At 42.4% G+C, this 27,982-nt stretch overlaps 1 long non-coding RNA gene across 1 annotated transcript; it reads left to right on the forward strand.

Moving 5' to 3' along the window:
- Positions 1 to 3,007: 3,007 nt before the first annotated feature.
- LOC112615415 lies at positions 3,008 to 26,533 on the forward strand. The gene is made up of 4 exons (XR_003117352.1): positions 3,008 to 3,811; positions 16,883 to 17,080; positions 21,236 to 21,331; positions 25,520 to 26,533. It is a non-coding gene; the product is annotated as an uncharacterized LOC112615415 (long non-coding RNA).
- The last annotated feature ends 1,449 nt before the right edge of the window (positions 26,534 to 27,982 follow it).

The following is a 27,982-nucleotide window of genomic DNA, read 5'->3' on the forward strand; positions in this document are numbered from 1 at the left end:
TGAGAAACCATATTAAGCAAGGATATTCGAAAAGCTCATCAAATTTTGTAGGTTAATCAGTAGCCATAATCATTATGAACTTTGTCTTATTCTTCACAAGTTAACATTTTTCTACTTCAGAGAAAGTTAATCACTACTGTTTGGAAATAAAAATTAATTCAGACCAACTGAGTGAGTGTAATTCTGCCAACTTTATGCTCCTAAAGTAGCAATGTAAAGGACAGTTTCTTAAATGGTGTGTCTGTGTGTCTCATCTTGTGCACAGAGACTAATACTTTATAACGGGTCTCATGTAGTAAAAGCAAGACATTTCTATTACAGGTTTAGCTGGTTCCACTGTTGCTCAGGTGTAAGAGTTTTCTCATGAGTTCGCAAGTCAATTTTCTCTTTTTACTAGGCTAACAGTATTGTAGCCATGGTCTATGAAATAGTATTTTCCATCCTTAATCATTGATTTGCTCGCCAGCTGGAGGTCACCCAGTCACATTTAGCCCTGACAATAGGTACTTCTTTTGCCAACCTCTATAAAGGTTGGGGGCGGGGGCAGGATCAGACCACATCACTTCTAGTTTATATGCTCCCATTAATATTAAAGACATATGAATTGATCAATATCTCAGAATTTCTGCTCCTAAGTTTTGGCCAGTGATGATGCTGAACCCTCTACTGTCTGAAATTCATCAAAAGTCTTATGAGAAATGATTTTGTGGACAGCCTAAAAGATGTGCACAAGAGATCCCTATTACTGCAAATCAGAGATGACAGGTTGTTTGCAGCCATTTGCTCATTCCACACCCATGACAAAATTTTTTTTATCTATTTCAGAACTTTTTCCTTCTGTGCATGGACTCAGCCACCCCAACTGAGCTATTCAGCCAACTAATATGAATAAATGGGAGTTGACATGTGAGCTGAAGCTTATGCGCCATTATGGGGAAAGATTATCTAAATGCTACCCTGAATTAAACCAGACCATTGTGGGGCTGTGTACTCAGTTGAACAGGAAATTTTGGATGGTTCATGAAATTGATTCAGTGCCCTGTGTTTTGTGATTATGCCAAGTTTCCACTGAGGGAATGTGGGTGTAACAACATATGACACTTATTTCCCACGTAGCTCACGGCGTCATCATGATGAGGAACTGGGATTTGCCTTGGTGCTAAAAATTACTTTTTAAAAAAAGTGCTTCTCAAAAGCAAACAAAATCCTGATTGGTTCTTATGAACACTGTAAAACTTTAAAATACTTGTTATCTCCTGTTTTCTATGAAAGCTTAGAGTGAGATCTCTTGCCCACCTTCAACAACTGTTCTGGATCTGAAAGTATGCATCAGTGTTAATCTCACCATTGGCTACATTATTTATTCTACCTCCATGAATTTCTCCTCTGGTTCCTTAACCTATAATACTTATTTTATACAGTGTTGCCTATATTTTGGTATGCAGCCTCAAATCATCTGGGAGAAAATAATGCTATAAATAATGTTATAAAAATCAATGCAGTAATTTACACAGGCTGCACTTGGCCCTATTTCCGGTGTGTTTAATTTTTCATGCAAAAAATGATTAGCATTGGAAACATTTTATATAAATGAGATAGAGTTCTCAGAGCCAGGGTGAGCTTAATAAAAAATGTTTTGTTGAAAATTGTCTTTTACTCTGTGCTCCTTGTAGCTCAGTATTGTGAAACTTCCACTGTTTTCAAAGCAGAAGTGGATGGAAGGCGGGAAGAGAAGGGAACTTTTACACTTTATATGTGATCATAAAATCTTGATTGCTGGCATATGTAGAAGTGTATATAGTAAATCTCACTGCCATGGAGGGAAAAATTGTAGTCCTCTATACAAGTGAAAAGGGAATACTTTAAATGAAGATTGAGAATTTATTGTGAAGGGAGCTGTACTAACCGCTATAAAAGTGGCTTGCTATGTTTGCTGCCCCAAAATACTCCTGCTAATTTAATTAGAACAACAAACCAGCACTTAACAAGTCCTTTTCCACCTATCAACTCCTTTATTACACCATCTTTAACTTTCTCAATTCTTGTGCCATCCAAACTTGAGTTGGGGAAGCTCAGTATGTAATCTCTTTGGGTCTTATTTCTTACTGGAACATAATACTTGATAAATCTGTCTTGAGTAAATCAATGAATGAATGGCTAATGGAAAGTGTCCATCCTCCAAGAATGTCCGTTCAGAAATTTCTGGACAGAAAAGCTGGTAATAACCTCCTCACTTTTTTCCTGTGAACCCAGAATTGCGCATGGAGGGAGTAAAAAAGAGTAATCTTGGAGCAGGGGGCTGCAAACAGAGGTCTGAATGTGGTGCTGTCTCGACAGGACCTAGACAGCATTAGAGCACCAAGCAACTAGGAAAAGTCATCAGCAGGACACATCAGGAAATAGAGGAGTGTGCTTACTCCATGCATCTCCCTAGCATTTAAAGTTCGCTGAGGGGCTGGAAGGAACATGGTTCCAGTTGATCTCCATGTCGGGCTAAAGGACATGAAACCTAGCTAGAAGGAACATTGCTCCACCACTGGCCCATCAGTTCTGTTTCCTACTCGGTTTTTGCTTAACGAGTTGTAGTGTTTAGAGTTGGGAAATACATGGAGAAAGTCACTTTTTAAGAGAGGATCAGAGATCCGCAGGCTCATTTCACTCTATAAATGCCGCGGACATTTGGTTCCAGGACCTGGACAGTTCTCTCCAGAGACCGGTGGGCCCCTCCAACTCCTCCGTGGTTTCCCGGAATCAAGTCTCTCACCTAAAAGGAGCGCAGAGGGCGTGGAACTGGCGGCAGACGCGTGACCAAAGTGGAACCAAAAGTGGGTGGCCTGGGAACCTAAGGCGTGGCCAGAACTTAAGGTGGGCAAGTGCGCATGCGCTGGATGCCCGTGGCCAATGAGGACCGTAGGGTTGTGGCACGTGGCCTAGGAGGACGGCCAGGACTGGCCAGAAAGGAGAGGTGTGGAATGCAGGAAGAGATGTGACGCGGACCAGACGGGTCTTGCCTGTTCCTAGAGAAAGGAAGGGGTTAGCCACGGCGGGAACGGCCCCGCCAGTGAGGAGCGCAGGCACAAGGCTTAGCGGAAGAGGCGTGGCCCAGGCGTACCGCACGGGCGTGACCCGAACGAGCTGTCCTTAGCCCTTACGTGAAGGGCGTGGCGTAGTCCCAAGGGTGTAAAAAAAGATATTCGAGTTGGCGGGAGGGTCGGCATACTTTAGGCGGAGTAAGGACGTGGGCCCAAGGGAGGGAGGTAGGGTAGGCAGAATAGTTGTGACTGGATGATCACTGGTATGTGAAACGAACTGCGCTCAGAGGCGCAGACTGGCTGAAGCGTGGAAAAGTGGCCACAGCTGGAAAAGCAGGCAGCGGAGTAGTGACGGACAGGGGAGGTGGCGCGAAAAGGTAAGCAGGGACCTGACGTAGTTGGAACGCAGAGACGTGCCTCGAACGTGGGGGCGCGGTCCTTACGTGTGGGCGTGCCTTGTTGCTCTGACGGGCGTAACAAACATGGTGGAGCAGGCGGAGGGCAGAGGCGTGGGCAAGTTAGCGTGCAGGCGCGTGGCAGCGACAGGAGATGTGTAGCCAGAGCGCAGAACTGGTGTGGACTCCGGCGCAGGGGAAGCGTGGTCAGGGCGAGATTTAAGCTTAGGTCGGGGACAGAGGCGGGACTGATAGGGGCGTAGCCTGGAATGACGAAATGACGTTTGCTGCGTGGGGACGTGGCTAAACGTGAGGGGGCGTGGGCAACATGGCCGCGTGCTGGATCTTCTGGTCCCGGGAGCGAACGTGGAGTTTCTGATTCAGGTAAGTCGTGCGGGTAAGGGCGGGAGGCAGTAAGGAGCGTGGGCAGCATTGGGGGGTGGTCTGCCTGAGAGGGCAGGAACTCTGCCACTTGCCGCAAACATGACCGCGTGCCGCTATCGGCTCTGGAGCCAGAGAGGCTTTTGGTTCCGCGAGGTTGGCCGGGGTCCTGGCGGGGCTTCTCGGAGGAATGGGAGTGGGAGGCTGGCGTCGGGGAAGTAGCCACTTCCCCACTCTAGCTGTCTTTCTCCACTTTGAGGATCACCAGACATCCTTTTAGGATTCTGTCTATTAAAAAGTAAAACAGCTTTCCCAGAGACATTGCGGGATGAGAGGAGTGCATTTCCAGAAACTGAGGATCAGCAAGCTGGGACTCCCTCGGGTCTGCATTGTTGATCTTCCCACTTGACTATGCCAGGGGCTGTGGACAGACACAGCCACCCCAGAGTAGGTCAAAAGCACAGTTGTGTCCCGTGGACAAATCTGAGTTTTTCTGTTGTGCCCTGCCCCAGAGCCGGAGGAGAGGAACCTCCAAAATGCAGACATTCTTGGTGACTGAGATTCTGTGTGATATTCAGCGTTAAATGCTGCTGCTCTGAGGCTGCTGGAAACGCGTTAGTATTAATATCAGTGTACTTCCCTCACGTTTACTTTTGCTGGAAAAGCTTGGGAAATGAGTTAACGAAGATGCATAAACCTTAATTTGTTTATATGCTCTCTGTTAGCCGTTGAATACCACATTGCTTTCTGCTTCCCCTTCTTCCTTTACTGATAATCTGACCATTTCCACTATGCACTTTGAAAGTCTTGCTGGAGTTTGGAGAATAGTCAGAAATCTCTGGTAAGAAATGCTGCCCCTGCGCATCTCTCGGAGGAGTCACTATTAGCAGCGCCTGCATCAGAGTCCCCGGTGAACCAAAGTTCACCGCACCTCCCCGTCTTCAGGGACTTAGTGAAAAGCTGAACTGTTCTTGAATATTTTGGAAATGAAAAACTTTCTGGGCTATTTTAAATCAGTACCTGGGCTGGAATGAACCGAAAGGCCAAAACAGCAAGGACACCATTCTCTGTGCCTATACGTAGCTGCCCTGTTCTTTGGAACCAGGCAAAAAGGCTGCCACTGCTCACAGTTGCAATGGAATAAAGGTTGAGTGCCTTGTGATTGCATATGAATATTAAGGAAATCTGATGGAAAGAGGGAAATTCATCATGTCACTGGCCACACTGGGGCACGTTAGTTGCAACACACAAATCAGGTATAAGAAATATATTTTGAAACCTTTGGCAACCTCAGATTGGGATCACGCTCTCAAGGAAGAAGTGAGTGAGAGGAGGAAGCTAAGCTTTCTTAAGACATAGCAGTGTAATATCTTAATTTAGGTTTCAGGAAATTGCAGAAGGCAGGCTTCCTTTTGAAATCAGGAGTTGAGAAAATGAAGAGTCAATCTGATGCCAATCAAGGAATTTTTCAATGTAACCTTTTGTTAGTACTTTTCCGTCTGTTTTGCATAAGTCGCTTAATCAGGCAGAGTTCAAGCTATGAGGCATTTAATAAATACTTATGACATTTAAAGACTTTTAGAATCTTTTCTTTTTTCACACATTTCTAAGGTTGCAAAACAACAGAAAAAGAACATGTTAGTAATATCCAAGGCATACATGCATAATCAGTGATAGCAAAGGATGTATAGCACAAAAGACTTAGCTCTCCTAGGCCCTATCCAGCCACAAACTGGTAATTGTTGAAATAGAGTATTGGATATATAGGTGATTTATTCTCACCATTTTTTTGTACAAGTTTGAAGTTTGCCCTAATAAGGGGAAAACAGATTCTAAATTCAGTTGACCCATGGTCTATTGCTGTTTAAACCTGTTAAGTGAATTCAGATAGTGAAGTTATTTAAAAACCAGATGCTCTCACCTGGCTCCAGGTACTATCAAGATAAGATATTGAAAGCTTATTGGCAGTCTGTCTTTTAAATCCTGAGCCAGACTTTTATATGGCTTCAACAAGGTGATTTTTCATCTCCTTAGACATTTTGACATACACACTCCCACTAAAAACTGTACTTACCCAAACACAGATAAAACGAAACAAAAGTGATTGTAACTTTGGTTTGAGAATTGTCAACACCTTTTAGGCAACGCAGACATACTTTAGGTGTCACTGACTGTTACGAGTTGAATTGCATTCTCCCATCTCAAATTCATATATGTTTACGTCTTAAGCCCCAGTACCTCAGAATGTGACCTTATATGAAGATTGGGTCTTTATAGAGGTAATTACAGTCATTAGGGTGGCCACTAGTCCAATATAACTGGTGTCCTTAATTATAGGGGAAATTTGGACACAAGATGAGAATGGCTTATGAAAATTGGACTTAATGCTGACACAAGCCAAGGAATTACCAGAAGCAAGGTTTATTAGGTGTTCTCCAGAGAAACAAAACCAATTGTGTGTGTGTGTATGTATGTGTGGGTGTGCCTGTGTGTGTCCATGTGCACACGCGTGTGTGTGTGTGTGTTTAGGGAGAGAGAGATTTATTTTTAAAAATTGGCTCGTGAATGTAGTCTCATGAAATTTGCAGTGCAGGCCAACAGGCTGGAGACCAGGGAAGAGTTGATACTACAGCCTGTCTTACTCAGTTTTGTGCTGTAACAGAATACCTGACACTGGATAATTTTTAATGAACAGAAATTTATGTGGCTCATGATTCCGGAGGCTGGGAAGTCCGAGGGCATGGTGCCAGCATCTGCTCAACATCTAGTGAGGGCTTTCTCTTGCGTCATCCCATAGCACAAGGCAGAAGGGCACGAACATGTGCATGTGAGGGGTGGGAGAGGTTGGGGGTGAAGAAGGAGGGAAGGAGGGTAATGAGGCCAAATTTATCCTTTTAGCAGGAACCCACTACCTCAGAAACTAACCAGCTCCCCCTAATAATGGCATTAATCCATTCATGAGGGGAGAGCCCTCATGATTTAATCACCTCCCAACACTTTTGCATTGCAGATTAAGTTTCCAAAACGTGAACTTTGGGGACACATTCAGACTGGATTGTGAGCACAAACTGGTGCCATGGCACAGCTCCAGTCCAAAGGCAGTCTGGAGGTAGAATTTCCTCTTCCTCAGGCAACCTGTCTTTTTTTCACTTAAGGCTTTCAACTGATTGGGTATGGCCCACCCACATGAAGGGTAATCATCTTTATTCTAAGTCTACTGATTTAGATGTTAATCTCATCTAAAAAATACATTCACAGTGATATTTAAACTGGTATTTGACCAAACATCTGGGTACCATGACCTACCCAAGTTGGCACATAAAATTAACCATCCAAGTAGAAAGGCCTGGGATAGAGCTCTCATTGCCCTCAGAAGGAACCAACCCTGCAGAGAACTTGGACCTCAGATTTCTAGCCTCCATAACCGTGAGACAAAAATTTTTAAGCCACCCAGTCTATGGTACTTTCTTACAAACTAATACATTGGCCTGAAGACCTCCAGTAGGGAGTCAAGCCTAGAGGTAAGGAACCTCTATGGGATTCACAAACTTCCTACCAGTCCCCTTTGATGTAATGGCTGCACATCTCTGGCTCCCTGAGTTCAGCGCACATTCGCAAAGTGACACATACACAAAGCAAAGCGCATGGCACTGTGCCAAAAGACTGGCTTCTCATCCTGCTGTGCTTTACTTCACAGTGCACATAGAGATGATTCTCGCTCCTTTCACGTAGGTGTAGTCTGCCCTCTAGCTTAGATGGAGCAGGGTCAAGGACAGCAGTGCAGAGGAGAGGAGCTAGTGCACAGCCAGTTACTAGCGTGAATGTGCACAAAGAGGGGAGGATGAAAGCACGTTTGCCTCCTTGCTCAGCATCACTGAGGACCATGATGTGGGTTTTGTATCTTACACTCTTCTTGGAAAGATGCTATGAAGAAATAAAGTTCAGATTTGTAGGGGAAATGTGTCTTTAGTGCCCCTCAACTTCTATGTTTGTGTCTTTTGCCACCCATTCCCACCTACCCCACCCCCACCCCCACCCCAGCATGGCCATACTGCTGAGAGCCCATCTTTTGGCAAGAGAAGGCAGAATCTGAGGTGGCAGAAATACCCTGCTGTGAACTGGTTTGCTCTGTGTTTTTCTTACCCATACTATGTGCATTTCAAGAGACTCCTAAGGGAGAAATTACATACCTGGAACGTACAGTTCAAGTCTTGGTCATCTTTGCATCATAGCATCCACCAATGTGCTTGGAGCAAAAGAAATGACAATACATTTTAAAATGAAAGTGCTAACTGGCAGAATCGCAGCCCTGTGAGACTAGATGGGGTTCATCGGGAGGGTCCTCTTTTAGATCAGGCAGGATTTGGGGGGTCCTTTGGATCTTTTAGCTAGGGATATGAGACCCTCTTCTCAAAGGAGAAATATTTAAAAGTGTTTTAAAAGTATAGACATCCCTACAAATGGGTGATGGCGTTGGAGAAAAGGAAAGACCCCTAGTACTGTGTCAGAGCGTGCTGGCAGTCATGGCACAGTTCTTAGTTGTTGAAGTTAGGACCAACATCTTTGTCCCCAAGGGAGCCTACTCGGGTCACTTGACTAGTACTCCCAGCACCCATTTTGAATGAGGCACTGTGTCCCTAAGAGATGCAGCTCTGACCAAGGCAGACACGGTCCCTGCCACCATGGGGCTTAGATACTGGAGAGGATGCGGTGATAAAGTACATTCCTGGTCAGGTATTAATTCGACTGTGATAAGCACTGTGACCACAAAGCAGTTCTGGGCTGACCTGGTGAGCACGTGGTCGGGAGAGCTTAGAGGAAGGGATGCTGGTGTCAGTCACCTGAAGTGGGGGTAGGGATTCAACACGCACAAATGGAGGGAGAGTCCAGGAAAGGAAGAGCATCTGCACAGGCTGGAGGGAAAGGCAGGAGTTGGAAGAACTAAAGTCCGTGTGGCTGGTGGGCAGGCAGGAGCACCAAGTGAATGTGAGGGAAAGCAAGTGGGTCTGTCATCTTGGGGTGACCAATGAGTTTGAGGAACAAGAGTGGATAATTGACTCCCATTTGCCCTCCCCTCCACCTCAGGGTGTGTATTACTAGTCTGAATATTGTCCTACTTAGAGGTTTTCTCATGATCTTAAGTCTCTATCGTTTATAGCTTTCACTCCTCTGCCCTCTTCCCTCTAGGTTATTGGGTTCCTGCAAGTTATTTGGGAACTGATCAAGGTTTCAGGGTAAAGATAGTGGTGATGAACAGCCTGAGGGTCACTTGTCCTGTGTCCCCATGCAAATTGCTGTGGAGAAGCTTCCAGATTCCAAGGCCCAGGCCATCCTGCAGCCTCAGTACTTGTACTTACAAAATCCAGAAATAAACCTGTGAGTACACCATTTCATTAAAGAGAGGAGAAAAGACTTGTTGGTTTTATAAAAATCACGTGTGTTAAGCATTTGTCGCTATGATGTCATTGGCATTCCAGTGTGAGATTATATGCCTTATGGACTGTGAGAATAACTGTTTCTCTATTTGTCCAGTAAAATAAATGTGGAACATTCTTTCTTGACAAATGTTAAAATGTTACAATGATGTCATGCAGAAACTGGAGAAAGTTTCAGATATTCTGGAACCTGTTCTTTATTATTTATTGTTAGCAGTTGTCTTTTTACTAAGGTTGATCCACAAACTGCAGATTATTTCTGTGAATCTTAAATTGCTGGAAGCTGCACATGAATGTTTGCAAGCACTTCAGTGGCTTCATGCTTCAGAATATTCTCTCCAGAGTTAAGAATTGCAGAATTAATTCTAGCTGACTGATTTGCAAGGGTGTGCTCTGCTGTAAAAACAGAAGATCGTGTGATGCAGCAAATGGTCTTCCTCAAGCCTTTCTCATCTTGTTCCCCTCCTGGAAATACACGGTACTATCTGCGGCTGGATGGTGCAGGGATTCTCCACTGCAGCACGATGGACATTGGGGATGGATCATTCTGTAGTGTGGGGGCTGCCCTTTGCTCACTAGATGTTGAATGGCATCCCTGATCTCTTACCAGTAGCACTCCCCAAATGATCACATTCAGATATGTTTCAGGACATTGCTAAATGTGCCCTGGGAGGGAGGGCAAAATAACCCTGGGAGAGAACCACTGAGATGATAGGAGAGATGTCTGTGATGGTGGATAGATGTGGTTAATGAATTGGCTAAATATATCTTTTAGTTTTTTAAATATATTTTTCACTATTCACAATGAATTTACATAGTTTTCAAATACTGGCTTGTTTCAGAATTTGAGGTTTCTCAGATTGTGCTCTTTGGGTTTACCCTTTTTGAACCTCTGTGCACATAAGAAAAGGAATTCCATTAATAATGTTGATCTAGCTGGATCCATTGACTTGAAACTGCTTCAAAAGAATTTTTGATTACAAATTTATTTTGTTTTATCCCAACATTGACTATGTTCTCCTTGAGATGAGTTGGTTGGGGTCATAACAAATTTATGATTGCTGGGTGTGCCCATATCCTACCCAGATTGGCTTATTCCAAACCCTGGCACTGCATTCTAAGGCTTAACATGGAAAAAATTTAGTCATATTTATCTAGTTACTAACGTTTTGTGTGAGTGTGGGGTTTCTGCCTCGATCTTTAGTTTGTTTGTCTTTTTTTTCCTGAAAGTTGAGAGTTAAATGCCTAAAATCCAATCAGCCTATGCCATTAGGATAGTTTGCTGCTTTTAGTGCCAACAGAAACCAAACAGTGGTCCCTCGAGGAGGTGGGGTTCACTTGACTAATAGCTGTATTATATGACGTGTTCTTGTTTCTGAGTTACTAGAAAAAACAGGTGAAAGTCACCATTTGATTTTGTTTGTGGTATATTTCACTGTTCCAACCTGTTTGCCCCAAGAAGAATATTGTGGTCTTTCTTGCCCTGGGCCTTTGAGCAGGTCCTATTCCTATATTCTGGACCCTCATCTGCTGAATTGTAAACACAATTCTCATTGTTTCTGACAGCTCAGTACCCCAGTGGAAGGCTAGTGTACACTTGTAACCAAGAATAACCCGAGATTCTTGAGGGTTAGAAACTCAGTTATGTGGCCGCGCACGGTGACTCATCCCAGCACTTTTGGGAGACCAAGGCGGGCGGATCAGCTGAGATCAGGAGTTCAAGACCAGCCTGACCAACGTAGTGAAACCTCGTCTCTACTAAAAATACAAAAATTAGCTGGGCATGGTGGTGCATGCCTGTAGTCTCAGCTACTCAGGAGGCTGAGGCAGGAGAATCACTTGAACCTGGGAGGCAGAAGTTGCAGTGAGCCGGGACCTGTACTCTGTCTCAAAAAAAAAAAAGAAAAGAAAAGAAACTCAGTTGTGGCAGCTACTTCTAGTACTTTGATTGTTATCATCATCATAGGCTCAGTGCCTGCCTCAGATGTTTTAAATCTGACCATTTTAAGAGGAGGCAAAGCAGAATAAGGAGTGAATGAAAGTAGGAGGTTGTGGCAAATTCGGAAAGCAGCATTTCAGATCAGCCCAGTTCTCTGCTCATCATATCTTTGCTCCCAAGGCTCTCCACAGATAATCTTTAGCTGTCAACTCAGATTGCTGTTTGCTGTTATCTCAAGTAGCAGACAGTAACTGTTGAAAGTCCTAACTTGAGGGACTTGTAATAAAACAAGATAAAAATAAAAGCCTACACCTGTTATCCAAGATGAAAATAAAATCAATTTCACTTAGTGTATCATCTAGTGAAATTTAGCATAATAATCATATAAAAAGATTTAGGTAGCCGGGCACGGTGGCTCACACCTGTAACCCCAGCACTTTGGGAGGCCAAGGCGGGCAGATCGCAAGGTCAGGAGATCGAGACCATCCTGGTTAACATGGTGAAACCACTTCTCTACTAAAATACAAGAAATTTGCCAGGCATGGTGGTACGCGCCTGTGGTCCCAGCTACTCAGGAGGCTGTGAGGCAGGGGGATCTCTTGAACCTGGGAGTCGGAGGTTGCAGTGACCCGAGATTGCACCACTGCTCTCCAACCTGGGCGACAGAGCAGGACTCCGTCTCAAAAAAAAGAAAAAATTAGGCATGAGATCTTAGACCATAGGAAAATTAATAATGTTAATTCTTAATGAAATATAAAGATTAATGTAAATAGTACAAATTTAATATTATTCCAGTGATTCTTAATGTTCATGATCGTCCCTGCTTTTAGAAAGAAAAGAAACATTTCCTTTTAGGATAAGTTGGACTAGAATGGCGCTGTCTAAAATGTAGCCACAATTAAATGTGGCCATTATGGGTATTTACCTGTAAATTTAAGCACATTAACATAGCCTCACGTGACTACAACTTACCATACTGGACATTTTCATCTTTAGAGAAAGTTGTATTTGACAGCACTGATCTATATTAGAACTCAACTGTGTTATAAAGTTCTATTATTTTTCCAATTAATTTTGAAGAACCAAAGCCTGGAGAACAATACTTTTTTTTTTTTAATTTAACTTTTAAGTTCAGGGGTATGTGTGCAGGTTTGTTGTATAGGTAAACTTGTCATGGGGGTTTGTACAGATGAGGACAAGAGTTTTAACAGGCTTGTTTTGCAGTGTCTTCCTAAAGACCTCTGATACAGGCTGGGATGCCTCAGGCTATATTGTCTTCATTAACTTTCAAAGGATCTTGAGAAACAGTGGGAGGGTTAGGAGTCCCATGGAATTGTACTAATGGCTTCAGGGTTGTCTTCAGCTACCTGGGACTGACTATTAGCCCTGGAACTGACCACCAAGAAATGTGGGCTTTTAGTCTCCTGTGCTGATAACTCCATGTGTATCCTATGGCTAATGGACTTGGCATCCAAGTGCCTTTTACAGCCCTGATGCTCTAACAAGGCAATTTGTGATCCTGCGATTATCCTCAGCCAAGTCATACAGAGGGTCCCTGTGTATCCCATCACTGCACAAGGCCAAGGCCTACACAGATGGTCTTCAATTACATGAGGAAATAGCACATCCCTCATAAAAAGGGTGGTACGTAGCAAGGGACCAGATAAAAAGCACATGAGGGTATAGGGCAACATTGCCCTATAGACATATAATTGAGCCACATGTAATTCTCAGTTTTCTAATAGTCATATTAGAAAAGGGGAAAAGAAAACAGGTGAAATTAATTTTAGTAACATTTTATTTAAACCAGTATATCCAGGATATTATCACTTTAACGTGTGATCCATATAACAATTATTAATGAGTTTACATTCTTTACCTTGCACCAAGTCTTCAAAGCCTGTTGGGTGTTTTAAGTTTACAGCACCACTCGTTTAGGATTGACCAAGGGGGCAGCATGGGAACACCAGCGTTTGGAAAGAATGAGGAGAATGATTAGATAAGTGAGGAGGGTTCTAAGAGAAAAACACAGGCCCTTGGACACAGAAGTTCCACTTGATGTACTGTCTTCAGCACAGGAGCACCCTGACGAAGCTGGTAATTTGGGAAAACTGAGTGGCTGAACTCAGGGTAAAGGGAAGTGAGAAAAGAGGACAGGTGACCAAGAGGCTTTGTGTGAAGTCTGCAGTGTAGGGTTCAGAACTAGGCTAGTGGTCTGGGCAAGGTGAGGAAGAGCTAAACCTGAATGATCATTAAAGAAAAATAATGTGATCCGTGGCGGTAATGGGAAATAAAGCAAAAAGAAGCAAACTTCTTCAGTGATACGCTTCATCTGATTCATTCGATCTACCATAGCAGTTGAAAGCCAGCTTGCATCAGGGGCGGTGGCTCATGCCTGTAATCCCAGTAGTTTGGGAGGCTGAGGTGGGCGGATCACGAGGTCAGGAGATCGAGACCATCCTGGCTAACACGGTGAAACCCCATCTCTACTAAGAATACAAAAAATTAACTGGGCGTGGTGGCGGACACCTGTAGTCCCAGCCATTTGGGAGGCTGAGGCAGGAGAATGGCGTGAACCTAGGAGGCGGAGCTTGCAGTGAGCCGAGATTGGGCCACTGCACTCCAGCCTGGGCGACAGAGCGAGACTCCGTCTCAAAAAAAAAAAAAAAGCCAGCTTGCTTGCAGAGCAGTGGGGGAGGCCGATAACTAAGTGCGTGTACATACAATTATAACTATACCCATGTAATAATGTTGTGAAGGACAAAACCAGAGTGCTATGATTAAAAATTCAAGGGGATCATGTTATAATAGGGTAGTCAAAGAGGAGAGAAGGTGACAAGGCAATAACAGGAGCCAGTGCCAAGCGGAATGAGGGGAAATTGATTCCAGCAGAGGAGGAGAATCAGGAACTAAGGGGCTTGATGCAGAAATGAGCTTTCTACATTTGAAGAGCCCAGGGACATACAAGGAGGCTACAGAAATAGGTGGTGCAAGCATAAAATAAGTCAAACACAGGACTAGGCATATAAATAAGAATTAAGACCAAGGGCATCCTTGCCATGAAATCTAAAGGAGTTTTCTTGCTCATCAGTGAGAGATTATTGACACCTTTTTAATGACAGTGTGCCCTTCGCTCACTTAAACCATGATTGAAATAGTCACAGTCTCTTCACTTTCTACACATGAGAAAAACCTGAAAATGAAGCCTCTGTTAGAATGCTTCGTCATCACCTTCCTGTTTTGAGGGAAAGTATGACAACTGCCAAGAAATCATTTCTATCTGTATTTTGTTAAATGGTAGAAGGGGAGGGAAGAGGAAAAGAAAAGTGTGAGTTTATCATTAGCAAAACAAGCCCTTGGCAAAAAGTTGGCTTCAATAGGGGGATAGTGACCAAGGACTGCCTCTCCCCACAGTGGGTTGGATGGTCTAGCCTAGATGGTCTTTGTTTAAAAAGGCGGAGGTGGGTAGGAGGAAAGAAAACCTTCTGGAAGCTGAACTTGTAAACTCAAGGGCATAAATTGATCGTGTCGTTACGGTCATTAAAGAGCAATTGCAGGAATAGGCCCAGTTTTCTTGGGCTGGTATTTGTATGAGTGTGAGTGTTGATACTTCCCATTTCATGAATTAGATGGGCAACAATTAAGGGTGACCAAGGCATCATCTTAGGGAGCTGATTGTCACTCCAGTTCTTCCCTAGTCTTCACAGTAGACCCTCATTGAATGTCTTTGAAGAATGTGAATTCTCACATTATCAACCACTGTCTGAGTGTCTTAGAGGGGAAGGTGCGTAGTCTCTTTGTGTCAGGAATCTTTAAAAATAGAATCGGCCTTTTAAGGGCTTTCTAGAAGGAATCTGCATTCTGATCAAATTATAGTATTGAAATATTGTGCCAGTTCAAATGCATTTTTAATTTTTGGCTCCTAAATTTAACAGAAAATTATTGTTCTTCTGTGAGGAATTCTTTCATACTAAGAAAAATAACATTGGGTTCAACCTGTTGGGTATTATGCTCACTGGCTGGGGTGACAGGACCGTTGGGACCCCAAGCCTCAGTGTCACTCCATATACCAAACCTGCATGTCTACCTTTTATAGTTAAAGTAGAACTTAATTTTTTAAATTAGGTTTAAATCTCTTTAGAGATAAGAGAATACTATGTTATAGGAAGAAATAGGAAAAAGAGAAGAATATTCTGAGTTTCTGTAGACTGAGATTCTCAACTGGGCCACTGTTGACATTTGGGGCTGGGTAACTTTGCAGTGGTGGCTTCCTCCTGTGCTTTGTGGAATGTTTAGCAGCATCCCTGGCATCTATCCACTAGATGGCAGTAGCACCCTCTTCCAGTTGTGACAATGAAAAATGTCTCTAGACAATGCCAAATGTCCCCTGGGGCCACAGTCACTCTCCTTGTTGAGACCACTGGTCTGGACACTCCCAAGAGAGCTCAATGTCTGTACTGCCAGGACACTTTTGCCCACCCCCACAAAAAAATAAAGCTAAAGCTAAGATTTTAAACTTCATCTTTGGGCTGCTACTGAAGCAGGAGAACTATCCCCCCTGTAAGAGTAAGCCAGAGGGAAGTTTCTGGTTTTTAGAAGAGGGTGTCTCTGCCATGTTTGGGGGATTTGACTGGGTAGGAGCTGCCTAGTTATTTCTCAAATCCTTAGACCCATTCTTAGTGGTAGGGCGAGATGCAGAGGGTCGTTGGTAATGATTTCTCTCAATTCATGTTTCTCCTAGTTTTCCTGTTGTTCTTGATTCTACCCATCCATGGTACTTGTAAAGGACAGGAAACTGGACCACCCCAAACTGATACACATTGGTTCTGCTCATCACACATGGGGGTCTCAACAGGCCGATCTGTGTTATCAGCAAGTCTGCTGATACTTATCAGGGACTTGCTACAGAGACCTGGTGCTTGACTCTGGAGGACAGTCAGCATCAGCAATGTCTTCAGTGCCTGTGGGGGATGAATTGTATGTGTACACCTTAATAGATAATCTCCACATCCCTGTGACACACTGCGACCCCCAGGGACCTTAGCAATGCCGATGTTCTACCCAGGTTTTGCAGGATGGCTGCCTGGTCCTCAGAGTTTGCTTACATAGGAGGTGAACTCAACTCAGCATGCACAGTTATGTGGGGTGAGCATCTTAAGGATGCAGACTACGCAAGCCTTGATTTCTACCAGCCAACCAATTAAACACTGACAATACTTGATTGAACATTTCCTTTCTCAAAGTTCTGCCTGCATTTTTTTGTGTGTGTTTTTTGAAAATAAGTCTGTTACTGAAAATCGAGTTAGTTTGTCTTTGTATTTAGAGCTAGTTTGGGGGCTTGGGACTTGGGAAATTCTCAATGAAGAAAAGAAACTCATTTATGAATACCTGTTTCCACATGGCACTAATGTCCATGCATTTTACTGTTATCACAGGACTAATTGCACTTGGTTTAGATGAGCTTAGTAGGCAGACTGAGATGAGTTGGGTTTTCAAGATGGCAGAATGCTGTTCTTCTGCTTTTAGCCTTTGCTTGTCTTTTAGCCTTTGCTTTAGTCAGCTGATTAAGGCCCTGAATGGCTAATTGCTAAAGCTGTTAGTTCCCATTAGCCTTGACAGGGTCTCCAGAAGTGGAATTGCCTCATACATGATGCTAGATAGTGGACAGTCTTGATAATAGCCTGACCTGCTTTCTCCTAGTGCATCCACTCTGGGAGAGCGTGGACCTGGTTCCCGGGGGTGATCGACAGTCACCCATCAACATTTGGTGGAGGGACAGTGTTTATGATCCCGGCTTAAAACCGCTCACCATCTCTTATGACCCAGCCACCTGCCTCCACGTCTGGAATAATGGGTACTCTTTCCTCGTGGAATTTGAAGATTCTACAGATAAATCAGGTGAGGGCAAGATCTGGTGGTCTTGTAAGGAGTTGAAGAAACAGTGTCATATTAACAGAGGACAGATCAAACTCTCTCTGACCTCTTTGTGAGCAATGGCATGGAAGTCATTGAAATTTTTTAAAAAATTATGGTAAAATATACATAATATGAAATTTATCATCTTAACCATTTATAAGAATACAGTTAAGTAGTAGTATATTAAGTACATTTCGATTATTGTACAATCATCACCACCATCTAGCTCCAAAAATCCTTTCATCTTGCAAAACTGAAACTTTACCCATTAAACAGTAGTGCCCCATTCACCCTCCCTCTAGCTCCTCGCAATCAGTATTTGGCTTTCTTTCCTTTCTTTCCTTCTTTGTTTCCTTTCTTTCCTTTCTTCTTCCCCTCCCCTCCCCTTTTCCTCCGCCTCCGTCTCCTCCTTTTCCTACTCCTTCTTCTTCTTCTCCTCCTCCTCCTCCTCCTCCTTCTCCTTCTCCTTTCTCGACAGATTCTTGCTCTGTCACCTAGGCTGGAGTACAGTGGGGTAGTCTTGGCTCACTGCAACCTCTGCCTCCCAGGTTCAAGTGATTCTCCTGCCTCAGCCTCCCAAGTTGCTGGGATTATAGGCGCCCGTCACCACGCCCAGCTAACTTTTGTATTTTTAGTAGAGGGGGTTTTTACCATGTTGGCCAGGCTGCTCTCGAACTCCTGACCTCAAGTCATCTGCCCGCCTCGGTCTCCCAAAGATCACAGACATGAACCACCATGCCCAGCCAGTATTCTGCCTTCTGTCTCTATGAATCGGACTACTCTAGGCACCTCATATGAGTGGAATCATACAGTATTTGTCTTTTTGTGACTGGCTTATTTCACTTGGTATAGTGTCCTCAGAGTTCATCCATGTTGTAGTGTGTGTTAGAATTTCCTTCCTTTTTAAGGCTTAATGATACTCCATTATGGATAGACCACATTTGTTTATCTATTCCTTACCTTTTGGCTTTTGTGAATAACGCTGCTATGAACATGGGTGTACAAATGTCTCTTTTTGTTCTTTTGGGTATATGCCCTGAATGGGCTTTCTGGATGATCATTGGACTCACTTTTCAGCGTATGGAAAAATTCCCTTCTCTTTTTTATGGACGTTTCCTTCTAGTATGGGTAATATTTTTTATTAACAAATACATATATCTCTGTGTACAGATTTTGTAATTGGTATAGAAGAAAGGGCATGAAATGAAATGAAAGCTTTACCAGAAATCTATTTTCTGTGTGTGTATGTGTTGAATATGTACTAGTTTTCCTCTGCTGGCTTACTTTGCAAATAACTTCTGTATTAAATAGTAATTCTATTTAATTACATTTTAAAATATAAGATCACAATACAGAGCAGAAGGATAATTAGGCAAGAAAAACACGTTTTATATTTGTGGCCACCTAATAACATGTATGAATTTTATCATTATTTATGTATCCAACATTTTCTGAGTGGCAACTATGTGCAAGGCACTGCACGAAGTGCCAGGAGTACTAATTGTCAACCACCCGAAGGGCAAAGTCTAGTGAGGGAAGAATACTTGAAATTAAAATTATAAAGCAAGTGTGATTTGAAAAATGTTTCTGAAAGGGCTATGGGACCACAGAGGAAGGCGTGTGATACAGACTACTCAGAGGAGTCTATGATGATTTCACTAAGGAGGAGCCATTTATATTAGGTATTAAAGGATGTATGGAAGTTTGCCAAGAGGATTAGAAGGGCATTCTGGACTGAGGGAAAGTTGTGCAAAGGCAGATGTGATAGAATGTTCAGGAAATAACAAAAAACAAAATGATGCGGCCAGAATGTTGAATGTGTGTTGTGGGGAGAGGCAGTGAGAGGTGATCATCGAAGCATAATAGGGTAGATGGAGGGCAGGCCCATCAGAAACTAGTTATTTGTAAACGAGAGAGTGGCATAGCATGATTTTGTCTAATTAGCCAGTTACTTTATGTTTTTAGATTAACCCAGGCAACAATGCAGGGCCACAAGTTGAGATTAATCCAAGTGATAGGTGGTTGGAGATTAAATGAAGGCAATAGAAATATAGAAAATAGCAACTTTTAAAAAGCATTTCTGAAATAAAAGCAACAGAACTAGGAGGTGACATCCTCTTCCAGAGAACAGAAAGCAAAGGTAACCAAGACCTTGAGGCGTCTCACTTAGGAGACTTGGGGGAATGGTGATGCCAGAAAATAAGTTCATGAGTGGTGGACAAGGAATGATTTGTAGAGAAGTTATCTTAATCCATTTGTGTTGCCACAAAGGAATATCTGAAACTGTGTAATTTATAAAGAGGTTTACTTGACTCATGGTGCTGCAGGCTATACAGGAAACATGCTGCTCACATCTGCATCTGGTAAGGTCCCCAAACTGTTTCTCCTCATGTTGGAAGGCCAAGGGGAGCCAGCATGCAGAGATCACATGGTAAGAAGGAAAGGAGGAGGTACCAGGCTCTTCTCAGCAATCAGTTCTGTGACTGGACGCGATGGCTCACACCTGTAATCCCAGCACTTTGGGAGGCCAATGCGGGAGGATCGCTTGAGGCCAGGAATTGGAGACCAGTCTGGGCAATATAGTGAGACCTTGTCTATACAAAAAAACATTTAAAAAAAAAAAAAAAAACAGCCAGGCATGGTGGCACATGCCTGTAGTCCCAGCTACTTGGGAGGCTGAGGTGGGAATGTCACTTGAGCCTAGCAGTTCAGGGCTGCAGTTAGTCACAGTTGTGCCACCGTACTCCAGCCTGGGTGACAGAGTGAGACCCTGTCTCAAAAAAAGAAAAAACCTAAATCAGTTATCTTGGGAACTAAGAGTAAGAACTCACTTCCACCCGATTGGCACCAAGCTATTTATAAGGGATCTGCCTGCGTGATCCAAACACCTCCCATGAAGCTCCACCTCCAACATTGGGGAGCAGGTGTCAACATGAGACCTGGCAGGACCAAACAGACCATATGCAAACCATAGCAAAAGTATAGGGAGATCATAAGGAAATATAATTGCTTCTTATAACTTTTTTGTAATTTAGGTTTTGTTTGGTTTGTTGGTTTTGCTTTTTTTTTAATAAGATCTCACTTTGTCACCCAGGCTGGTGTGCAGTGGTGCAGTCATAGCTCACTGCAACCTTGAACTTCTTAGCCCAAGTGATCCTTCCGTCTCAGCTTCCCAAGTAGCAGGGACTACACAGTTGCGTACCACCACACCCAACTCATTTTAAAATTTTTTGTAGAGACGAGGTCTCACTGTGTTGCCAAGGCTGGGCTTGAACTCCTGGCCTCAGGTGATGCTCTTGCCCCAGCCTCCCAAAGTGCGGACGTGAGCCAACGCACCTGGCAGTAATTTAGTTTTAAATGTAATATCAACAATAAAAAGAACATTTTAAGTGGTCATCTCTCAAAGAAGTGTGTCTTCAACTTTTTTTTTTTTTTTTTTTTTTTGAGACGGAGTCTTGCTGTGTCACCTAAGCTGGCGTACAGAGGCACGATCTTGGCTCACTGCATCCTCTGCCTCCCAGATTCAAGCGATCCTTCCACCTCAGCTTCCTGAGAAGCTGGGTTTACAGACACCCGCCACCACGCCTGCTGATTTTTGTATTTTTTTTTTTAGTAGAGATGGGGTTTCACCATGTTGGCCAGGCTGGTCTCAATCTCTTGACCTCAAATGATCCACCCACCTTGGCCTCCCAAAGTCTTGGGATTACACATGTGAGCCACTGCACCCAGCCAGTCTTCAAGTGTTTTCTGATTCCTATAAGGATAATTTATTTTTCTCAATATAAACATTTTCTCTCCTTTAAATGTAAATGGATTTTAGATGTTAGTATTTCATGGAAAGCAGAATGGGAACGAGCAAATGTTGATCCCTTACTGAAATGCGACTCAGTTTGCTATATGAATTTTATTTTTACTCCCTAAGTCCTTTTATTCCAAAGAAATATTAATTGCTGTTCTTGCCTAAATTTCTTCCTGGTCTTTGTTTCTATCTCATTTTGGATTGTCATATGCTTTTCTTGGTGGCTTTACTTTGGGTGAAGAAATGTGTTTAAATGTCGTAGGTTGACTGAGGCTGTGGGTTTATTCTGGAGAGAGTCTGTGTAGTCATGTGTTAACCCTCTTTCCATGGTGTTTCAGCTGCACTTAGTGCATTGGAATGCAGTCAAATTTGAAAACTTTGAGGATGCAGCACCGGAAGAAAATGGTTTGGCGGTGATAGGAGTATTTTTAAAGGTAAAAAATACTCACCGGCTTTAAATGATGTGTTGTATTCTAGAATGAAAACATAGAACATTATAATATTGTTGTTTACTTTAAGAATATTGGGATCCATACACTGGTAAGATAAATAGTGCTTGAAATACAGGAGGATTGTTAAGGATATATTTTAAATGGCATGAAACTGCCGTCCAATAGAGTGGTCACAAGCCACATGTGACATTTGAGCTCTTGAAATGTGGCTGGTGTAACTTAGGAAATGAAAGTTTAATTTACTTCTAATTCACTTAAATTTCAATTAAAAAACTGATATTCAATTCAGTTATTGAAAAACTTTTGGGTCGGACGTGGTGGCTCACACGTGTAATCCCAGCTCTTTGGGAGGCCGAGGCAGACGGATCACTTAAGGCCAGGAGTTCGAAGCCAGCCTGGCCAACATGACGAAACCCCGTCTCTACTAAAAATACAAAAATTAGCCAGGCGTGATGGCAGGCACCTGTAATCCCAGCTTCTTGGGAAGCTGAGGCACAATAATTGCTTGAACCCACAAGGCAGAGGTTGTAGTGAGCCAGGATCGTGCCACTGCACCCCAGCCTGGGCGACAGAGCGAGACTCTGTCTCCAAAGAAAAAAAGAAGAAAAACTTTTAAGAATGTTTGGAACCATTTGGATATGTATATATATGTTTTCAAGTATAAATTTTTTTTAATCTAAATATAGATCAAGTATTTTGAGGAAAAAGGTAGTATCCAAATTGAGATGTGCTGAAGTATAAAATACACAACAGATTTTTAAAACTTAGTATGGAAAAGACATAAACCATCTCAGTAACTTTTCTTACTGATTACGTGTTGAAGTGATAATATATTGAATATATTTGGTAAAATTATATTATTAAAAAGGATTTCATCTATTTCTTTTTACTTTTTAAATGTGGCTACTAGAAAATTAATTACCTCTGTGGCTTGTATCATACTTCTATTTTTAAGCATTGATATAAAAGGATAAAGGCAAATAAATAAATAATGGTTAAAACGTAAAATGTATTTTAGGCCAGGTGTGGTGGCTCACGCCTGTTGTCCCAGCACTTTGGGGAGGCCAAGGCGGGCAGATTACTTGAGTCCAGGAGTTCGAGACTAGCCTGGCCATCATGGCAAAACCCCGTCTCTACTGAAAATACAAAAATTAGCTGGGCGTGGTAGCTGGCACCTGTAGTCCCAGCTACTCAGGAGGCTGAGGCAAGAGGATCACTTGAACCTGGGAGGCAGGGGCTGCAGTCAGCCGAGATCACGCCACTGCACTCCAGCCTGGGTGACGGAGTGAGACTCTGTCTCAAAAAATAAATGAATAAAAAAGAATACATTTTAAACAGAAGAATGTATTTTAAACAGAAAGATAAAGGCAGATAACTCTAGGAAATCCTCACGAAGGCAGCTAATATTTATGAGTGCTAAGTGACTCCATATTTGCCAAGTACTTAGTTTATCTTTCTAAGAACTCTCTGATGGCAATATTATTGTCTCCATTTTTCAGATGAAGAAAGTGAAGCTCAACGAGGTTAAGTGCTTTCCTGCTAGGTCACACAGCTAGCTAATGGAGGACTGGGGTTAAAAATCCATAGGCCACACTCTCATGGGGCCACTGAGTTCTTGCAGGTTCGGCAGCTGCAGGCTTCCTGCATGCTCCCAACTTTAATCTGCACTGGAGGCTGAGTGTTTTAATTGCCTGGGATTTGTTTTAATCAGGTATAGTAAGACATGCAGACATGGGAATGACTATCATGAAGGAAGAAGTTGATCCTATTCCCAGATCCCTAGAAGCTGGAGACATGACACACCGTGCAGGGCCACATGAGGAAGTACCGGGGTTGGTTAAGAGGCAGAGAAAGTAAGGGGAAAATGCGGGCAAGAGCTTTTATTGTGTTTTCAGTGGGAAGGAACAGGCAAGGCAGGGTATGCAGGCTTGGGATTGGCTACTTCGAATAGTTTCAGAGTGTTCTGTGGCCTAGGGGGCTGTCCCCACTTGGCTGATACCTGACCGTGGGGTGATTGGTGCAGGAGAACAGTGGCCCTGATGTAAGAGCCTGATAAAGTAAATGGTGGGGCTGTAAGCTCTGGATTGCCCATGAAGGGTGCTCTTGCAGCTGTCTGTTCTCTCTGGGAATTAGCCAACCTTGGGAGGGACAGTGCTTGTGGTGTCCCCAGTTGTCAAAGCATTAAATACAAAAGCTATTAATAGAAAACGTGCTTTATATACTGAGGCTCCTGGAACATGCCCTTGAGGACTTAGGGGTCTGTGCCGAAAGCCTGGCCTTCATGTGCTGTAGCCTGTTTGAAGAGCTTCAGCCTCCAGGGTCCCTGTGGGCCAAGGCTTAGAAAGGCCGGGGGAAGTGAGTGGAGCAGGAGCACCTTTCCCTGTGGACTGCAGGCACAACTTCAGACAGCCTGCTCGTGTGTTCTGTGTCCAGTTTAATTCGGCGACGTTTATAACATTCTAAATTGCCAGTTTCAGCAGTTTCAGACTGTGATTTGTTTTTAGATAATCACCAGATGGTCATTTTTAATTCATATTTCATTCCAATTCTACAGTGAGATGTCCGTTGTTTTTAATGTTTTCTCATTTGTTGTTGTTTAGCTAGGCAAACATCATAAAGAGCTATAGAAATTGGTGGATTCCATGCCATCAACTAAGCGTGGGGTAGTATTTTTCCTAAATTGCCTGAAATATATTTTATGTTTCAATCTCAAGAGTGGCGACATTACCAAGGCACTTTGAATTGGGAAGTTTAACTAGGGGAGCTGTATTCCAGTTCTCTTTGAACATTGCCTTAGAAGGAGACCTGTAATTTATGAATGACCCTGGCCCTAGGTCACATTGCAGGTGACAGAGGTGATCATGTGGGTGGGCCAATGAGCTTCCTGGTTTTGCTGCAGTGCTGCTGAGGACTTGGGGACTCAGGAACATATTGCTGTCCCCTCCTCTGTTCCTGACACTGCCTCCTTCTAAGTCCTTGTGAACACACCCAGAGCAGCCTTCTTTTCTGTGGCTGCCACCCACAGGCAGGGAGCAGAGAGCAGTTCTACAGAAACTTGCCTTGTCCAGCTGGAAAGAACAATGACCCACATCCTTCAGGTTGGATGCCTTTGTCCAGCCCCCCCAGATTATTTCTTCTATATTCAGAATCTCAAAGGGCTGTGCTCTGGAGGCCCATATATTCTCTCCTCCCTTTCTTCCCCCACTGTATCCTTCTGGTCCCCACCTCTTTCCCCCTCTTTTCCTCTCCATTTCCCTCTTTCTTCCTCTCTCCCCTTTTAGTACAGAATTCTGGCTCCTCCTGATCTGCATTTCATTTTTTTGTTTCTGTCAACTTTTACTTTAGATACAGGGGGTACCATGTGCAGGTTTGTTACATAAGTATGTTGCATGATGCTAAGGTTTAGGGTACAGATTCCATCACTCAGGTAATGAGCACAGTACCCAATGGGTAGTTTTTTAACCCACCCCTCTCTCCAGTAACCCCCAATGTCTATTGTTCCCATCTTTATATCTGTGTGCTGAATGTTTAGTTCTCTCAAGAACATGCAGCACTTGGTTTTCTGTTCCTGCATTAATTCGCTTAGGATGATGGCTTCCAGCTGCATCCATGTTGCTGCAAAGGACATGATTTCATTTTTTTATGGCTGTGTAGTATTCCATAGTGTATATGTTATCACATTTTCTTTATCCAGTCCACCACTGATGGGCACCTAGGTTGATTCTATGTGTTCGCTGTTGTGAATAGTGTGACAGTGAACATATGAGTGCCTGTGTCTTTTTGGCAAAATGATTTATTTTCCTTTGGGTTTATACGCAATAATGGTATTGCTGCATTGAATGGTAGCTCTGTTTTTAGTTATTTGAGAAATCTCCAAACTACTTTTCACAGTGGCTAAACTAATTTACATTCCCACCAACAGTGTATATGCATTCCCTTTTTTCCACAGCCTCACCAACATCTGTTGTTTTTTGACTCTTTATTAATGGCCATTCTCACTGTTGTAAGATGGTATCTCATTGCGGTTTTGATTTGCACTTTTCTGATGATTAGTGATGATGAGCATTTTTCATGTTTGTTGGCCACTTGTATGTCTTGAGAAGTGTCTGCTCATGTCCTTTGCCCATTTTTTAATGGGGTTATTTGTTTTTCTGCATTTCATTTTAAAAGGAAAATTCTCAGTCTCCCTTGAAGAAGTGAAGCCTCCTTCTTTATGCGCTGGCCACTGTCTAATACCTCCCAACAATACTTAGAGGAGACTACCTGCTGGAGCCTCACTAGAATTGAGGGATCAAATGGTTTTGGTTGTTTTCCCACTGGGGAATATTAAAAATACACAGTTAATTGCAGAAACAAAGGCTGGGCATGATTCCATCCTAAGCAGCGATTCTTCAGGTAGCTGCCCAGAAGGGCCTGGAGCTCCTCTGGACCACTGCTGATCTCCACATACTCCCTGAGAACCATCACCTCGTCGTCTGATTCCTGAATGGTTTTCACCACTAAATAATGACTCAGTAACCCAATCTCTTGGCCAGGACGCTCTCATGGAATTTGGGTCATTTGGCACTTCCTGCCTGGTGCCCACCTGTCTAGATTACTGGACCCAAGTAGGTCCAGTATCTCCCTGGTCCAGCCCTGTCTGAGTCCATCACCTGGATCATTAAGAAGCAGCCAGTAGAGGTTGATCATGATCAGGTACATTCTCTCCACAATTTTCATCTAAGGAAATACTTGTCTCCCCTTTTAAAACAAAGCTGAGCTCAGATGTGGCATCAGTTTTAACATCTTGTAATACTTATGCATTTTTATTGAAGTGTACAAATGTCTTATCTCAGTTTGGACATGAATTTAGAGGTATTTCAAATCAGCGAGAGAAGAGTTAAAGTGACATGTTTTTATTATAAATGCATTGTGTAGATTCTCTATGAAAATTAATACCCTTTTAAATAAAAAAAAGAAGGCTGGAAATGGGGGTATTCAAAACCCTTTAAAATCCTTAAGGGAGTTTTGCTATAGAATCTCAGGATAAAGACAGACTCCAGCAATATTCATCCAGAAATTTTCATGTAAGTCAGTTGTTTGAAACTTGGAATTTATTTTTCTCTTAGAAACTAAATCTAAGTGGTGGTCACTGCATCAGCACACAAAATCCTGTTTAATTCATAAACTAAACTGTAATAATAACTGCGTATACTTGTTCATATTGGATTTTTATCGACTAACAGCTTCCAACCTCTTTTTTATGCAGCCAGGATAACATTGATACCAAAACCTATCAAAGATTAGACCATCCTACCCCCCAAAAATAACAATAGGCCAATATCTCTAAAAAATATGTAACAATAACAAAAAAAAGCTAAAGAAAATACTAGAAATAGAATCTAGTAGTGCATTAGAAGAAATACATACTTTGTCCAGGTAGGGTTTATTCCAGTAATCCAAAGGTGGTTCAGTACTAAGAATGATATACTTATGATTAATGGATTTCATCCTGTCAACAAATCTATATGATCATTTCCATAGATTTCCTAAAATACATTAGATAAAACCCACCATCCCTGTAAAAAAATTTTTTTTAATAAAACAGAAATGGAGAATTCCCTAACTGGATGAAGTAGATTTATCTCAGCTCAAAAATAAATAGTATGTTTAATGTGGAAAGGATATCATTAACTCCATGATTATTAGCATACTAAAAACTAAATTTAATTGAATTAACCTCTGGCAGGAGCCAATAAAGTTAGACCAAAAAAGATAAAGAACATTAGAGAAACACTTAAAAACTCCTACAAAGATAATTCAGCAATTAGTGGAGTACCATGTCAGTTTATAGAAATCAATTCCTTTGACACATGTAACTCAACAATTAGAAGACATAACAGAAGAAGGAAACCTATTTATAATAGAAACTGAAAAACTAAAATGCTGTTAGTAAACAACATAAAATGTTAACAAGAAAACTATAAAACATTTCTGAGGGACGCAGAAGACTTGAATTTATAAAATTCATGCCCTGTTTTTAAATAGGAAGATATCATAAAGACACCTTTGATGTCAATTCTCCTTAAGTTGTGATTCCATAAATTTAATATGGTTTTAATAAAAATACCAACAGAATTTTAAAACTAGATATAGTACTTCTAGAGTTCATGTGGAAAAGCAAATAAGCATGAATAGCTGGAAAAATTCTAAAGGAGAAAATAAGGAATGATTAGACCCATAAGGCTTTAAAGCCACAATAATTAAATACTATGATACTAGCACATGAATAGAAAGATAAATCAAAGGAAGAAAATAGTTCAGAAATATGGCCAAGTACATGAGAATTTACTTTATGATAAAGATAGCATCTCAGCTCAATGCAGGAAAAGATAAATCCAGTAAATGGTATTGGGGGACAACCGAGCAGGCATTTAGGAGAAAAAGTTGGACCCATCGTTCAATCCTGACAAAAATATATTCCAGATGGAACAAAACTTTAAAGGTAAAAAAATGCCATAAAAGTACGAGAGTAGGAAGATTCTTTCATACATCCAAATGGAGGAAGCTTTTCTAACTATAAATCAAAACCCAGAAGTAATCAAGAAAACAACTAGCAATTAGACTACATACAAAAATTTTAAAATCCTTTCT

The sequence above is a fragment of the Theropithecus gelada genome, chromosome X (assembly GCF_003255815.1).
Source record: "Theropithecus gelada isolate Dixy chromosome X, Tgel_1.0, whole genome shotgun sequence".
Classification (NCBI taxonomy): Eukaryota; Metazoa; Chordata; class Mammalia; order Primates; family Cercopithecidae; genus Theropithecus; species Theropithecus gelada.